This window comes from Amphiura filiformis, chromosome 10, assembly GCF_039555335.1.
Source record: "Amphiura filiformis chromosome 10, Afil_fr2py, whole genome shotgun sequence".
Taxonomy (NCBI): Eukaryota; Metazoa; Echinodermata; class Ophiuroidea; order Amphilepidida; family Amphiuridae; genus Amphiura; species Amphiura filiformis.
Genome location: NC_092637.1, coordinates 25,161,231 through 25,174,660, shown reverse-complemented (window position 1 = coordinate 25,174,660; position 13,430 = coordinate 25,161,231). Strand labels below are relative to the sequence as shown.

The window sequence follows — 13,430 nt, the reverse complement described above, 5'->3', positions numbered from 1 at the left end:
CTAAACAAAGACAGATATGTCAGAATTGGAACCAGCAGTCAATGGCTGTATCTTTTAGCTCGAATTTAAGATCTCATTCGTTGAAATTGTTCAAGAAATAAAGACACGGCGATCCCAAAACCCAAGGAAGATACCAATTTAAAAGTTGCAGTTTGCCGTGTTAAATGTCTAATTGATTTGTACACAGAGCGTTCGTGAACAAGAGAACCAGCGCTGGGCTTCCATTGATTAGCACATTAAAACTAGCATCGTGCTTTCATTGATTAGAACACAAAAGTGCAACTTTTGATTTAGTTTCTTCAGTAGGTTTTTAGATCACCGTTTCTTTAATTCTCAACCAATTTCAACACATAAGGTCTTAAATCAGAGCTAAAGATTACAGGTATTCACTGCTTGTTTTAATTTTGACATATTTGTTTTATTTAGGATATACAGGGTGAACATAACTGGTACCTTAATTCTTTGGCTTACTGTATACATCATTATACAAAAATGTATAGTTTTATATACTTTGGAAATACAAGTCAGAAATAATGATGCTCAAAAGGTCCATGTTCTCTCCCATTACTCTGGCCTTTACACGCTGAAAAAGTCCAGAGTAGTCATCAAGACCTGTGGATAGTTTAAAACACCACCAAAGACAAAAAAATGGCTTTGAAAAACTTCTGCGATCAGAAAGAGCTGCTGTGTTTTCTTCTCAGTCCGCAGTGCCAAAATGAGTAGCTGTCTGTTAACCCTTCTCCCTCTGGTTTTGATGGCTGCTTCTACATCTGTCCTCTCCTATTAAAATGGAAAGAGTGGGGAAATGCAAGCAGTAAGTAATTGAGCCCAATGACATTCTTCTTTTATAAGCATATTTGAAAAAGGTTAATCATCATGAACTACAAAAGCCCTTATATTTTGCACCTTAATTATTTTGATCCAAGCATTTATTAAATGTCTTTACACAAACCTTTACGAAGGGGTGGTCTCGGGTGAGGTGGTGGTGGTCTTAAACCTAATGCCCTTTACAGCCAATTATGGGTTCTGGAACAACCTCATGGAGATCATTTTCTGTGTGGAGATGCAAAACAATGCTCCATAATGATAAGATTAACACACGACAATAGAAATTGAAAATTGAATACTGTTAATTGATTGCAGCAATAAATTAAAAGTCTCCTGTGGTCTACCCTGTTTTTGGTCTTTTTAACGTGTGTAAGACAAATAACCTAAAGCCCCAAAGTAATGCTCGGATGTGGTTTTGAACCCCGCCCCTCTTGTGCTAGACATACAGACATCCACAACTTGGACAGCCAAACTGTAGAAATGCGATTTTATATCTAATTTGCATTTACAATTTACATTTTAAATGTTCTGAAGGTGGCTTGGCCCCCTCCAAAGGATTTTTACAAAGAACACACTGAGTAGGAGTAGATATTAGATAACATCTTACGTTTTCGTCAATATCTCTTTATTGGATATTGTTGCTGTTCCGACATCCTTTAGTCCATGCTGGCTGCAAAGTCACTTCTGAACAGAAATATTCCTAACAATAAAAAATAAAAATAAACTGATTCAACATGATTTTGTTTTGGTAAGATCATAAAACAACCAACTCAGTAAAATACTTGGGTAATATGTATTACTCTTGACCAGAGCCCATTCAGGTAACCCTGTTGAAATTCACAATCAATGTATGGAAGATTAAGATCATGTCTTCCATAGCGCCTGTATGGATTTCAACTGGAATAGCCCAATACACACCACTAAATCAAGTTACTATTCTTTTATGTGTTGAAAGGTACCTAAAGAATTAATCATTTTGTCATGGTTACAACATCATCATCATTGATCATTCAAAACACAATTTTTGTAAAGGTTTATGATATATTCTACCCTAAAACCACCAATTTTTTGGTAGTTGAGTTCGATTAGTTGGCTTGATTTTTCGCAGTGGTGCATCGAACATGATGTAAACCATACCAAACACTACAGTACAGTGCCTCCATGTTGTGACATCATGAATGGAACCAAAAACCTTCCTAAAATTTCAGAATTGTAATATTTTGAATATTTTTATATTTAGATACTGAGAAAAACATCCACAGAGCACAACTATTACAAACCAATGGGAACATCAGCCTTCATTCCAAACTTTTTCTTCTTTTTTTTTTCATTTTAACAGGTATGGTCAGCAATAATAGAAACACTGGTTGTTTTTTCTTCAGTCAGATAGGGTTGGACCTGATTTAGTAGTGTGATCTCTTAATGGGGGCAAAACAAGTTTTAAAACATCATTTTACATGATCTGCAGGCTTTCTTAACCTATGAACATAAATTATCTTGACCATTAAAAGTTATGTGGTTCAAGTTTAAGTATGACATCATGCTGATTCAAATCATCAGCATATGCATTGCTACCTGCTATCTACTGAAGATAGCAACATTGAAATAGCAATGTACTATATAGCCTACAAATCATTGTTTGGTGGGCATGGACTGTCATCCTATCTGGACCTATTTTCACATACTCAATACCATTATGATACTTGGTCTTATAATTTTTGAAGGTGCCAGCCCACACCCAGTATTCTTTGTTAAAAGCCTTTCTTGTTCGGAGTTTGTTTCTTAAATTATTCTTACTTTCAGCTTGTTGAACAAAGCTTCAGGGATTTCAATCCTGGGAGGAGATTACAGTTTATATTATGATCTGTTGCTTAGCTGTAAACTTGACTCTCTGTTTGATAGGAGGGTGGATAGCACTGTCGTAGGTTTCCTGAAGGGTTGCCTAAAACTGAGCAAACACAGGACCAAACACTTTCTGCTGAGTCCTATTCCATATTTTGTTGATCTTTTAAACCGGGTAATTTCCTCTTGAGATTGTTCTTCAGTGCCATGAATGCCTTTTTTAAAGTCTGGTGCAGCTGTTATAATATTTTTGCCATGTTTTGAAATTAAGTACAGGCGCGTATCCAGGAATTTGTAGACCGGGGGGGCGCAAACTGTGTTTTTTGTTGTGAAATACAATGTGGCAGCAAGTGCTTGCACGACGCAAGGGGGTGTCGGAGGGGGGATGTGCCCCCTTAGAAGTAGAAACTTTTGGAAAATGAAGACCCAATTGAAGCCATTTGGTGGACCATTTTGTTACTATTATTGTGTAAAATTTTACTTTGAAAAAGCTTAAAATTGGTGAAAAGATGGCCCAATTTAAGCCATTTGTGGACAAGTTTTGACTTGTGAATTATTGCTTTATAATTATGAACCCATGAAGTTGCGCATGCAGAAGTGAAGAAAAATTTTGAAAAATGAAGACCTAATTGAAGCCATTTGGTGGACTATTTTTGCACTATTATTGTGTAAAGTTTAAGTTTGAAAAGGACGAAAATTTGCCAAATGACGGCCCAATTGAAGCCATTCGTGGACAAATTTTGACATTTATTGTATTTCCGGGTTTTGCTTTATAATAATGAACCCATGATGAAGTTGTGCATGCAGTGGGTGTCTGAGGGGAATGTGCCCCCCTCAGAAGTGAGAAAATTTTTGCAAAATGAAGACCTAATTGAAGCCATTTGGTGGACTATTTTTGCACTATTATTGTGTAAAGTTTAAGTTTGAAAAGGCCGAAAATTTGCCAAATGACGGCCCAATTGAAATCATTCGTGGACAAATTTGAACCATTATTGTACAAGGCGGTTCTCGAACCAAGAGTCTCGCCTGCTTTCGTGACCGCCTGCTTTTGTGATTACTTTGGGCAGTGCTGGGTGTTAAATACAGAAGCGAAAGCGGGCAGTTGTTTATATATGCACGGGGTGTCTGAGGGGGATGTTCCCCTGAGAAGTTTTGAAATTTTGCAAAATGAAGGTCCAGTTGAAGCCATTTGGTGCATCATTTTTACACTATATATCATTGCTTTTTAAAACAAAAAAGGGCCCGAACTCAATTTGTAAAATTTTAAATGTTTAGGCCTAAGACTTGAGATTCGCAATTAAAGCATGCATGGATCGATATTGAATTGAAGTCAGCATGGAGTCCGGCTTAGCCTACTGACTTTGGTGACCGTAATGTGACGGGCCCTATCGGCGGGCCCGCCGTAATTTTCACATGCTTTTGGGCAGAGGACCCGCCTTCAAGCAATGCCTAAAATAATCACAGACCTATATATTTATAAAACTACGGTTTAAGCATGGGCCTACTTATATGTGCAATCTAACCTTTTCCCTTCTCCTTTTCTCCCTTTTCTCTACTTTTTTCTCCTTTTTCCTCTTTCTCTTCTCTTTTTTTTTGGGGGGGCTGGGCCCTGAGTCCGCCTCCTGAACGGTATACAACTACTGTCTGTTCAATTAGCTTAGATTCTTGAATTTTTAAGATATTTGAAAAAATAAAAACTTGTGGCCAAAGTCATCAAAGGAAAGTGTTAGCACAGCCTTAGACCTAACATGATTTATACTTTTCAAATTCCCAAGTTCAATTTAAAACCCCAATTCTTTTCAATTTTGCCTCATTTTGGGCAGTTACTTGGGTCCACCGAAAGGGTTCGCGACCTTTTTACAAATCGAGTGGGACGGTCCATTCTTAACTTAGGGCATAGACCCTATCCAATTTAGCAAAACAATCTGTCCACCAATCCGTCCTGCCATTTCAATTGTTATACCGTTCCGGTTATTGGATAGGTTCTATAGGTGATGATGGTCCACCGGTTTTTGTTACACGAAATTATATGGCGCGAGTACGTTTTATGCATAACATTATTCTGAGCATTTTTTTCCTAAACAAGGACATTAAAATTATGGATTTCGTTCTCATTTCAATTGGTTTACAATGTAAATTGAGTTTTGTTTAATACCACCATTCCTTCCCAAGAATATCAGCATTCGCTTGACATTTTCAGATACAGTAACTTTACAAGAAATGTTTTCTGTAACCTGATTGTTTTAAATAATATTTTCTTGTATAAAAGTTCTTTTGTTTCACAGTTTTTCCAGTTTGTATTCAACAAACAAAACAAATTGAAAATAAATGTGTAGTTTTATAATAGGCCTATAGGCCTACACCTTCTCAGACCCATTCTCAGACCCATTCGCAAAGTAAATAAATAAATTAAAAAAAAAAAAAAATAAAATAAATAAATAAAAAAAAAAAAAAAAAAAAAAAAATAAAAAAAAAAAATAAAAAAAAAATAATTAATAAATAAATAAATAAATAAATAAATAAATAAATAAATAAATAAATAAATAAATAAATAAATAAATAAATAAATAAATAAATAAATAAATAAATAAATAAATAAATAAATACATACATACACAAGGAATGTATTTAAATAAGCTGGCCTATTTTAGAAAACCTTAGTTCCCATAAATAATAACGTAATGTTTCGACAGTAGGGTTTCAACACAAATTAGGCATACTGGCAAATATTTTGCTGGACAATACTTCCTGATGCGAATGGTCGAATAAATACCATCTCTGCGCATTATGACATTCGTCCCCATTGCTCTAAATGGATTGATTCCAAAAGTTTATGGTACCCGACGTTCTACGGCTTTTTATAAAAATATCGCGGGAAAAGACCAAAATTGAAAAGAAATGGGGTTTTAAATTGAACTTTAGAATTTGAAAAGTATAAATCATGTTAGGTCTAAGGCTGTGCTAACACTTTTTTTTGATGACTTTGACCATAATTTTTATTTTTCAAATATCTTAAAAATTCAAGAATCTAAGCTAATTGAACAGACAGTAGTACCTAACTGCTCAAAAATTCTCAAAACGTCATACTTGCCCGCCTCCCGGCCCAAGCAATTTATGCCATAGGCATACAAGTGTGCTCTCAAATTGACAGCGTGTTCGGAAAGTAGCAATGATGACTTTTTGACATGTTTCTGTCATATTGAGGATTCTTTTTACCACTTTTTAAGCCCAATTGGGCATACTCTAACATTTGACCCCCATATGACCTTTGACCTCGAGTGACCTCAGTATGATTTTGTTCATGCTCCCTTGATATGGAGAATTACTTTCACCAAGCTTTAGCCAAATCAGATGAAGCTTAATGTGGCAGCCCAAAATCTTAGGGGGTCAACAGGGGGGCAAAGATTTTTGGGCATGACCGAAGGGGAGGGGGCAAGCAATTTTTGGCGGACCACTTTGAGAATTGACCACCCCAGGGGTCCACATAATTATTTCACAGCCCCTTAATCACGGTGCCTCGGGACAGGTGCATAGCTCCTGTCTAGGTACAACTGTTGCAATTTAGCTTTTCAAACTCTTTTAAAAGAAAGCAATTTTGAGGGGTAAAAATAGTCCAACTTAATTTTTAATTCAGTCATATTTTGTAGATTAAAGGTTATTTTCAGATTTCTTACCGACTGCAAATGAAAGCAGAACTTTTCCTATTTTGCCCAACCAATAATTTTCCCAGATATTTTCCTCAACTGACCAAATCTTTAATTCCCCTGAAAAACAGGGGCAGGCAGCCGCCACATTTTGGCTACCACTGCACACTCACAACATAAGTCTACATGTACATAGGTGTTGTTTTTGTCTGTTTTTGCCTTATAATTAGGCCAAATAGTTAAAAGAAGTATTTTGCGATCCAAGCATCTTTTTTATGACATTTTTCCAGTAGGTATCTATGAAAAAAGCTCATTCCCAAAATTGATTCTGATTTTGCCCAGTTGATTCCAAAAATTGTCTTTGTGAGTTATGCATGATTACCGTATGTGTATTGCACTGCTCCATACATGTAGAGCACTGTGTTAAATTATGTTTTGGATGTTATTAACATTTGGTGATATTTTTGCTAAACAAATTAATTTGCAAGAAATTTTTGTATAGACATTATTACATTACATTTTTTTTGAGAAACGTGGGGGATGAGGCTGTGAATCACAATGACCCTTTAACACTACAAGTAGCTAGAAAAATGGTGCCGTTTCCCTCCACCTCGTTCCCCCAGGATGACTCACCAGCTACGCCAAATGTCAGGATCTTGTTCATGTGGATCAATATTCTATCATAGGCTTGACCTGAGGTCATCTCTGCATGCTGTTTCTGTAAAACTTTCTGAAAATAAGCACATGAAAAACACATGTAATAACCTTAAAGTGAAAAGGCTGTCAAACACAAATTGATGCAATAAAATCCTACATAGGGGGGGGGTGTTCTTCGAAAAAAAAATTACGGGGCATAGGGCCTTCACTTTGTCTCGTTTTTGCAGGTTTACATGGTCCAATAATCACAAGATGACTGACATGTGGTAACAAAGGAAGCAGTCACTGCAATTTGATTATGTCCCATATGATTGGCCATTCAAGACACCCCTGTGAATATACTACAGCGGCCTTTTCAAAATATAATACCTGTTTGCTTGACTGCATTGACAATACCCGGGAACAATACACACAGTATATGCATTGGACAAACTGTTTACAATAAGCATGATAAGTGATGATGTGACCTCCAGATTTATACATCGTTCGTCTCGCACACTGACAACATTTGATTGAATGGACTGTAGGACACCGGTTCAAATCCTTTGTTTGGAGCCAATCGATAAAAAGCATGCAGGGCCTCTATACCCATGTACAGTTTATCCCTTACATAACCTATGTCTTGAATACGCTGGCTAAGTTATGTAATAATCGGATTAATATTATATAGCAGTAGGTAAAAACAAGTTTTGAATAATCCGCGCCAGAGAGTCCCATTCAGTGATCCCAGCGAAAGTGAAAAAAAAAATCAAATTGTTACGTTTATAAATTTTTTTAATGAAAAACAAATGGCAAAAAAACAAAACAGGAAAACAACAGTATTGACGAAGTTGAAGCCCCATTCAAATACAAGTTAAAAGTTGATTAAATATATTTTGGTACGGTATGTAAAGAAACCTTTAATCGTTATCTTTAATAAACCAAAATAATTATTTCAATCGCCTCACAACTTTTGAAGATATGCCCTTTTGAATAAAAGTACCCGTTTTTCACTCTGTCCACGGATAGCAAACAGAGTGGTTGGGATGGCTCATGTTGTGTTGCACGATCACCAGACCTCACACCACTTGATTTTTTCCTTTGGGGCAAACTCCAAGATCTTCGCAAGCGTATTACTGAATGCATTCGCGAGTATCCGGCGCACAAGGATGGTACGCCACACAATTGATGCAATGAGGACCAGGGCTGAAACCTGTATTCGCCAAGGAGGCAACCAGGTAGAGGGCAGAGCAGCACAGTAAACTCACTTCAGAAGAACCAAAGACAAACCAAAACAGCCTTTTAGGGCTACCTTTTATCCTAAAAAGAGAAATGACTTATGTTGTAAATGAAAAAAAAAAAAAAGCAAGAAACAACAAAGTAAGAAGGTAAGAAACATAATAAAACAAAAAGGCATAAATAACCTAGAAAAAATAAGTGATTGCAAGTAAAGCAAAAAGAAGTCCCATTCGGCATCCATTTTACCCACAAATTAATGACACTATTAACAAAATCCATTGCCCATAAACCCACCGGTAAAGGCCATTCCCTAAATAAAGTTATTTTATAAAGTTATCATTGAGGAATGTTTGATATTCATGCATGGTATCTGTACTCCTTTTCAATGTTTGAAGTAGCCAAACCTTCTCCGTGGACAGAGTGAAAAACGGGTACATTTCTTTAAAATAGCATATCTTCAACAGTTGTGGGCCGATTGATATAATTGTTTTGGTTTATTAAAACTAGATCAACTTTTCAGAAATAGGAGAAAATGAGGGCGCAATGAGGGGCCTCTTTTTTTGGGGACACCCTGTATAACGGGACGCAATACGATACCGGTATGTTATAAGAATCAAACTTACAAGAAAGATGGCTCTTGTCAAATCCTACAATTCTGTCAGAGAAAATATGCATATTTGCATTACATTTTTAATTAATTGACATAAGTGATTAATTAATAAATATTTTATTTAATGATTTACCATAATTCCAAACATGTCAAACAGTATGTCAAATTAAAGCTAATGAAATACTTTATAAATTGGTCAGAGCACATTTTGCAGAATGCATTTAGTATTTTAGTAACATGATTCCAAACATTCTATTCCAATTTTTTGCTATAGACGAATCCAACGAGCCAAGTCATGGTCAGGATTTGGTCGGACATCTTTGGGTAGCCGCTAGCACCAACCTGGTGTTTTGAGCGTCCAATTGTGCAAATAAAAGCCGCCTAACACCTAGAGAAGATGCAAGGACGAGGAGGGTTAATAGAATAATATATATAATAGAGATAATTCCGCAGGTAATCCCATCGCATCTATTCATACATAGTCCTTTTGTTCGCAAGTACATCAATGCATAGATACCGCGTGTAGTTAATCCGATTATTATGTATTAAGGTGTAAAACGGGTGATGGAATGCAGTTTAAAATTTCCGCCAAGGCCGAAGCAGTGCACATTTTGAGTGCATAGCCAACGGCTACCCAACTAAAGGCTGCTAGTCAGGTGTAGAAATGCGTGAATTTAGATTCGTCTATACACGCATAGGAGCTGTACTTTTAAAATAATAATAGTCTTTCACTCCATTGTCAAAGTACTGTGCTCCCTGTAGCATTATGGAGTGATGGTTTTGTAGCAGATGACAGTGCTCATTCAAGCCTGTCAAGGTCAGTTAGTAGCCACTTGCTGAATGGATGGCCATATCAGCTATCAAAGAGATGCCTTGTGCAGCTGCCAATCACAGTACAGGTTTGATAACATTTTGTTAAAAACCCAAATGTGATATAAGGACAAAGCTGTGCATGTTGGTACTTAATTGTTTGGATTCTTATGTTGAAATTCCCTTGTATTAGTATTTTTATGTGTAGTGTATATTGTTCATAAATTATATAGCTTTTAAATTTTGGGCATTTTTGCTCTGTTGCACTGTACCATTATGGAATTTGAGCAAATAATTACAGACACAAGCAGGTATACAGTGTATTATTGTATTTTTATTTCGTATCTCAGGAGCACAGCTCACTTGGTAAGGCATCAGAATTTGGTACACGAGCGCTTCGAACTTTAAATCGGAAGGTGGTGAGTTCGAGCTTCATCACGGTCACATTAATTTTATAAACCAAATATTTTTTCATCCGGACGATCGTAAAAATCATCAAAATTCAGATTTTGTACTAGACTGCGGAACTCAGTCTTCAATGATATAGTCAGTAATAATCTTTTGGTCATTATATGACTATCATCATTTGACGACTGAGTTCTTATGATACATCATCCGAAGAGCAGTTTGCTTGGGATTATTGGGGCAGAGGTTATCTTTTGAATTCTTTCATGAACACTGAAGCAGAGTCACACCTGTCAAGGACACTCGGCGTGAATTGAACTGACCATGTCACTAGCCACAAAAGAATGTCAAAGGTCATAAAACATCAATTTGGTGTCTTCTGCTAGTGGTTCACCCGAAAGCTGTGTAGGCCTATTTAAAGGTCCGTAACCCGATCGACAACATCATCCCCTCGATTTTTTTTTTTTTTCTGCTCCATTTTTAAACCCAAAATTATTTACATTCATTTGAAATGTACATATTGCAAGGGGAAATATATATTTTTTTTTCTGAATCGGTACGAAAAAGAGTTTTTAAAAATCTAAATTTCCGTTCAATACGGCCATTTCCAGCATTGTCGTCGGGGCATTTCTGTTTTGCTTTGTTATTGAGCTCTATTGCCATTTGCCATAATTTATATAAGCTTATATACAAAAATCATCATGATCGATATACAGACGAACACGAAAAGACTGGTTGTGGGGAAATGTCACCGTAGCTAGTATTGGAATGTGTACCTAGTACAGCGGAGCTTGGTTATTATGTCAGTGCAACCACGCACGCATGGCACATGACGAACGCCGGGGAATTACGGCACATGTTATTGCTTGCCAAGAATTGGGTTGCAAATTTTGCTTTTTATTCACATTTACGCAGAAAATGCTCTCGTTTTTTTCACAAAGTTGCATAAAGGGGACAATATTTGATATTATGTGTAATTTTAAAGACAATCCATATCCAAAACCAATAGGGTTACCCTCCTTTAAGACAAAAATAATGCATTTACTTGAATCTGTAATTTATATACTGACAGTATATATAAATTAGTTACATGTATTTGAATGGGGCTTCAACTTCGTCGATACTGCCGTTTTCTTGGGGTTTTCGCCAATTTTTTTTCATTAAATTTTTTTATAAAAGTAACAATTTGATTTTTTTTTTCACTTTCGCTGGGATCACTGAATGGGGCTTTGCAACGCGATATATTCAAAACTCGTATTCACCTACTGTTATAGTATTAATCCGATTATTACACAACTTCGCCAGCGTATTCAAGTCATCCAATGCAAATAATCACCTAGATTATGACGTATCATACCGTAAATATGGCGGTGTACTCAAATTCATTCAACAAAAGCATGATTACAAGCTATTGCAATCTACCGCGACAGCTCGTCTCACACACATAACAAATGCACTATACGATCAAATAGGTTGACGACAACATTTGATTGAATGCACTGCATTGCGCCATGATTACGTGAAGGACACCGGTTCAAATCCTTTGTATGGAGCCAATCAATAATTTCACGCACAATATTATTGCCCAATTATTGCCCGGGATGCTTGCACACTGTAAAAGAGCTATTGTTATAATGTTTGATGAAATCGTGTTTAACTATTTGCTTAAGAACGGCACAATACAGATAAAGCAGACAGATTTACTACATGTGGTACATGTATTACCTAATTATAATAGGGGCGTATCCAAAATGAATTCACGCCCCTTTCAAATGTCGAGACAAACTGCATGCCTTATGATGTGCCATGACTTTCGGATGCTGACTTTCTCTATACCTACTTTTTGCTGATTTTGCCACCCATCAGTATACCAATTTTCCACAAAAATACCCAAAAAGCACCCAAATTTGCCCTAATTGGGTGCTTTTAGGGCACTTTCAAAATGCGCATTGGTCTCCACTGAAAACCCACCCATTGATATACCAAAATTGCTGAAAAGGTACCCCAAAACCGTGGCACATCCCGTATATCTTCAACCAGGAGAACTTCCTCCGGGCCTACATACATAGAAAAATGCAAATATGTTTGGCCGTAAATTTCATTTATGGCTGTATTCTCAGCAAGATGATGAAAGGTAGCAACAAAAAGCTGCTCTTGTATAACTAATCAATCTGTGTTCCAAAATTTCAAAACAACAGAACTGATCATGTTGTTTTACCAATATACAAAAATGTCTCACCCTTTTCGTCAGGTCTCATGCAGGATGTTGATAAGTATACCAAAGAAGATGAAGCCCTTCATTGTACACAGCGCTGGAGCAGGAAATATGGCAAATCACATCCTTCCAGTCCCAACTTTTTACACAAGTGTCCATTGAAATGCTCGGCTCTGGCACTTGTATAGTACATTACTCCATATGACCGATGCCTGCATTAAAAAAAAAAGAGGACAGGTATGGGTTCTCAATCTCAGGCTAAAAAAAATTGCTAATGTTATGTCTCAAAGCCCATGTCAGTTTCAAAAACAAATGTGGAATGGGTTTTTTTTATTGAGATTTTTTAGTACACAGCATACATGTGGTTGACTCACACAATTGAAGTACAAATATCAATTGTTTTATACCAAAATGCGAGTATCGAATCAAGTAACTTTTCTTCCAAATTTGACTCAGAATTTCATGATTTTATGGCAAAAATGCATGAATTTGCCGTTTCAGCTGACATGACGCGCTAAGAAAAATGAATGCGTGGGCACTTTGAGACATATCATTTTTTAGCCTCATACGTAGGCCTATCTGTAATCAAATTTGATGCTGTGGTGCTCTTGATAGGCATGACTTTTTTTTTGTATAATATTGCTTCTACAACTTCGGGCTCGATCCTTTCAACTGAAAATTGACACCAAAGTCAACATTTGTCTTCACTATTAGGCAATTTTACACAGGGAAGTTATTCATGCAGTGATATCTAGATTTCATCCTGAATAATCACTTTTGTGAACAATGGATCTCTGTGGACATGGTGGAAAATGAGACACCACTTTTTATACAGCAATTTGCATTGTCAATGATAGGCTGCAGAATTTGACAAAAAATGGTGACATACATTTGCTTGCTCAAAAAGTCTAGCTTTGACTTTGATGCTCACAGATAGCTTTGCATTTGAGGCTATAGTTCAGAGTTATCAATACTGATGAAGCAGGGCTGTCAACTTTTTGGAATTGCTTGGCGTGAGACAGAGGCGTACCGGGATTTGCCGACTTCAATGTTCATTTTGACCATGATTATTTCAGCCACGGCGCTCGAAAATGTGAAAAGCGGGGGGTAGCAATGCAACAATTTTTTCATGGCGATGCATGAGATTTTACTCAATTTTCAGCTTTTTGCGTGAGATTTACTTTCAGGCGTGATATTATAC

At 36.6% G+C, this 13,430-nt stretch overlaps 2 long non-coding RNA genes across 2 annotated transcripts in view; one reads left to right on the top strand and one right to left on the bottom strand.

The window, feature by feature from the left end:
* Positions 1-13,430, top strand: part of LOC140162676 (uncharacterized) — a 252,946-nt gene that overhangs the window by 37,499 nt on the left and 202,017 nt on the right. The gene's annotated exons all lie outside the window — the stretch shown is intronic.
* Positions 462-12,426, bottom strand: LOC140162163 (uncharacterized). The gene is made up of 4 exons (XR_011860206.1): positions 12,254-12,426; positions 6,948-7,044; positions 1,436-1,528; positions 462-780 (listed from the first exon to the last, which is right to left on the bottom strand). It is a non-coding gene; the product is annotated as an uncharacterized lncRNA (long non-coding RNA).